We start from the raw sequence: 5,201 nt of genomic DNA on the forward strand, positions 1-5,201 counted from the left end.
ACCGTCAAAAAGTTTTGTTATGTTACTCTATCTCTGAATGTTTGTTTTTTGCAATTTTTGGCGTATACGATCTCGAAGTATATACAAACATGTTTGATGGTTGGATCGTTGTAACTAGTTTCGTAGAATGTGTATCCCATCAAAACAATAGATTCACTAACACTTAAGAGTTTATTAATATTTTCATTAAGTATAACATAAGATTTTATGGTATCCATTAGTGTAAATATTTTAAATTGAAGATCGAATTCATTCATTGTATTCATATAGGGTCAAGGAGTGTAGTTGTAAAAAATCATCAAAATCGGAGTTAAAATAACCGTTAAATCATGATTTTTCGTTTATAACCGTCAAAACGTTTTGTCTCGTTACTTGATCTCTGAATGTTTGTTTTTTGCAATTTTTGGCATATACAATCTCGAAGTATATACAAACATGTTTGATGGTTAGATCGTTGAAACTAGTTTCGTAGAATGCGTATCCCATCAAAACAATAGATTCACTAACATTTAAAGATTTTATTCATACTTTCTTCAAGTATAACATAAGATTTTGTGGTATCCACTAGTGTAAATATTTTAAATTGAAGATCGAATTCATTCATTGTATTCATATAGGGTCAAGGAGTGTAGCTGTAAAAAATCATCAAAATCGGAGTTAAAATAACCGTTAAATCGTGATTTTTCGTTTATAACCGTCAAAACGTTTTGTCTCGTTACTTGATCTCTGAATGTTTGTTTTTTGCAATTTTTGGCATATACAATCTCGAAGTATATACAAACATGTTTGATGGTTAGATCGTTGAAACTAGTTTCGTAGAATGCGTATCCCATCAAAACAATAGATTCACTAACACTTAAAGATTTTAAGGAAAACTAATGAAAATGGCTTGAAAACTTTGAGTTTTAATGATAAGGACAAAATAAAGGGTAAATTGAATAGTACCAGGATTGACTTTTTAGTGTAAAAATATGGTTTTTCGTTAAAGTGAACAGTACCGGGTGCTTTTCGTTAAAGTTCCCAAGATTTTATTCATACTTTCATCAAGTATAACATAAGATTTTGTGGTATCCACTAGTGTAAATATTTTAAATTGAAGATCGAATTCATTCACTGTATTTATATAGGGTCAAGGAGTGTAGCTGTTAAAAATCATCAAAATGGGAGTTAAAATAACCGTTAAATCATGATTTTTCATTTATAACCGTCGAAACGTTTTGTCCGGTTACTTGATCCCTTAATGTTTGTTTTTTGCAATTTTTGGCATATGCGATCTCGAAGCATATACAAACATGTTTAACGGTTGGATCGTTGAAAATAGTTTCGCAAAATGTGTATCTCATCAAAACAATATATTCACTAACACTTAAGAGTTTATTAATATTTTCATTAAGTATAACATAAGATTTTGTGGTATCCACTAGTGTAAATATTTTAAATTGAAGATCGAATTCATTCATTGTATTCATATAGGGTCAAGGAGTGTAGCTGTAAAAAATTATCAAAATCGGAGTTAAAATAACAGTTAAATCGTGATTTTTCGTTTATAACCGTAAAAAAGTTTGTTATGTTACTCTATCTCTGAATGTTTGTTTTTTGCAATTTTTGGCGTATGCGATCTTGAAGTATATACAAACAAGTTTGACGGTTGGATCGTTGAAACTAGTTTCGTAGAATGCGTATCCCATCAAAACAATAAATTCACTAACACTTAAGAGTTTATTCATAATTTCATCAAAGTATAACATGAGATTTTGTGGTATCCACCAGTGTAAATATTTTAAATTGAAGATCGAATTCATTCATTGTATTCATATAGGGTCAAGGAGTGTAGCTGTAAAAAATCATCAAAATCGGAGTTAAAATAACCGTTAAATCGTGATTTTTCGTTTATAACCGTCAAAACGTTTTGTCTCGTTACTTGATCTCTGAATGTTTGTTTTTTGCAATTTTTGGCATATACAATCTCGAAGTATATACAAACATGTTTGATGGTTAGATCGTTGAAACTAGTTTCGTAGAATGCGTATCCCATCAAAACAATAGATTCACTAACATTTAAAGATTTTATTCATACTTTCTTCAAGTATAACATAAGATTTTGTGGTATCCACTAGTGTAAATATTTTAAATTGAAGATCGAATTCATTCATTGTATTCATATAGGGTCAAGGAGTGTAGCTGTAAAAAATTATCAAAATCGGAGTTAAAATAACAGTTAAATCGTGATTTTTCGTTTATAACCGTAAAAAAGTTTGTTATGTTACTCTATCTCTGAATGTTTGTTTTTTGCAATTTTTGGCGTATGCGATCTTGAAGTATATACAAACAAGTTTGACGGTTGGATCGTTGAAACTAGTTTCGTAGAATGCGTATCCCATCAAAACAATAAATTCACTAACACTTAAGAGTTTATTCATAATTTCATCAAAGTATAACATGAGATTTTGTGGTATCCACCAGTGTAAATATTTTAAATTGAAGATCGAATTCATTCATTGTATTAATATAGGGTCAAGGAGTGTAGAAGTAAGAAATCATCAAAATCGGGGTTAAAATAACCGTTAAATCGTGATTTTTCGTTTATAATCGTTGAAAAGTTTTGTCCCGTTACTTGATTTCTGAATGTTTGTTTTTTGCAATTTTTTGCGTATGCGATCTCGAAGCATATACAAACAAGTTTGACGGTTGTATCGTTGAAACTAGTTTCGTAAAATGCGTATCTCATCAAAACAATAAATTCACTAACACTTAAGAGTTTATTCATATTTTCATTAAATATAACATTAGTGTAAATATTTTAAATTGAAGATCGAATTCATTCATTATATTCATATAGGGTCAAGGAGTGTAACTGTAAAAAATTATCAAAATTGGAGTTAAAATAACCGTTAAATCGTGATTTTCGTTTATAACCGTCGAAATTTTTTGTCTCGTTACTTGATCTCTGAATGTTTGTTTTTTGTAATTTTTGGCGTATGCGATCTCGAAGTATATACAAACAAGTTTGACAGTTGGATCGTTGAAACTAGTTTCGTAGAATGCGTATCCCATCAAAACAATAAATTCACTAACACTTAAGAGTTTATTCATAATTTCATCAAGTATAACATGAGATTTTGTGGTATCCACCAGTGTAAATATTTTAAATTGAAGATCGAATTCATTCATTGTATTCATATAGGGTCAAGGAGTGTAGAAGTAAGAAATCATCAAAATCGGAGTTAAAATAACCGTTAAATCGTGATTTTTCGTTTATAACCGTTGAAAAGTTTTGTCCCGTTACTTGATTTCTGAATGTTTTTTTTTTTCAATTTTTGGCGTATGCGATCTCGAAGCATATACAAACAAGTTTGACGGTTGTATCGTTGAAACTAGTTTCGTAAAATGCGTATCTCATCAAAACAATAAATTCACTAACACTTAAGAGTTTATTCATATTTTCATTAAATATAACATTAGTGTAAATATTTTAAATTGAAGATCGAATTCATTCATTATATTCATATAGGGTCAAGGAGTGTAACTGTAAAAAATTATCAAAATTGGAGTTAAAATAACCGTTAAATCGTGATTTTCGTTTATAACCGTCGAAAATTTTTGTCTCGTTACTTGATCTCTGAATGTTTGTTTTTTGTAATTTTTGGCGTATGCGATCTCGAAGTATATACAAACATGATTGACGGTTGGATCGTTGAAACTTTTTTCGTATAATGCGTATCCCATCAAAACAATAGATTCACTAACACTTAAGAGTTTATTCATACTTTCATCAAGTATAACATAAGATTTTGTGGTATCCACTAGTGCAAATTTTTAAATTGAAGATCAAATTCATTCATTGTATTCATATAGGGTCAAGGAGTGTAGCTGTAAAAAATCATCAAAATCGGAGTTAAAATAACCGTTAAATCGTGATTTTTCGTTTATAACCGTCTAAAAGTTTTGTCTCGTACTTGATCTGTGAATGTTTGTTTTTTGTAATTTTTTGCTGATTCGATCTCGAAGCATATACAAAAAGTTTGACGGTTGGATCGTTGAAATTAGTTTCGTATAATTCGTATCCCATGAAGTTCAATGGTGTGTGTGTGTATATATATATTTATTTATTTATTAAGTAGATTTAAATCTATTTATTTTGTATGTATAATTATTATAGTTTTTAGGGGTATAAAATTTAATTTAAAATTTAATATATATATATATATATATATAACTATTATAGTTAATATTTCGGGGCTATAATTATTATAGTATATATAATTATTATAGTTTTTAGGGGTATAAAATTGTTAAATTAATATATATAATAATTATAGTATTTTTTTTAGGGTTATAAAATTATTAAATTAATATTCTGCTTATCGTGTATCGTGTTACCCACGTGTATACCCGAAACAACCCGTTATCTTAACAGGTGCTTATTGGGTTACCCGATAACGACCCGTTTTGTTATAGTGTCGACCCGAACACCTGTTAATTTTGTGTCGTGTTGTGTCGGATTATCGGGTCGTGTCAAGAATTGCCAGGCCTACACCGCACGCGGCGACTCATGGGAAAATCCATTGACATGTATTTTGGACAACAAGATATTCTCGATGCTCTGAGCCCATATTCAAGGTCCTTTTATTGAGATTCGATGTGATAGTTCCATTATTCGATTTTTGGACAATCCAACTGTTGGAACATCGTGAAATTGGAATATGATTTTTTTTTTAATGTGTAATGGAGCTTAGTTAGCTCATAACGATGACATGTTGTTCCCTGTTGACTTGCATCTCGATTTACATGCAAGTATCATTGTGCCTTGTTTTGCAGGTCAGTCTTGATAAATTTCTGAATGGAGTGTGTGCACAATATTATGATATGTCACGCAACATTATTGGCTCATTAGAGACATGTTACGTCTTAGCAATGTTAACATCGTTTTGCATGACAACTTAATTGTGTTGATTTTGGAAGTGCGTTGGATTCCAAGTGAGTGGTTGTAGTATTTTGTGACAAGTATTTTGCCTATGAAAATCCCCATGTTGATATAATTTTTGGATAGAACATGGAATTATAAATGTGCTTAATACTAGTCATCGATCTGCCTTGTGAAATGTATATATACATGTATGTTTGTAAGGTTTGCGAATTGAGAGGGCTAGTAGAGGATGGATATCCTGGATGTGTGTGGGTCAAATTCCTAGTGCATTACC

This window comes from Malus domestica, chromosome 15 (genome assembly GCF_042453785.1).
Source record: "Malus domestica chromosome 15, GDT2T_hap1".
In the NCBI taxonomy this organism is placed as follows: domain Eukaryota; kingdom Viridiplantae; phylum Streptophyta; class Magnoliopsida; order Rosales; family Rosaceae; genus Malus; species Malus domestica.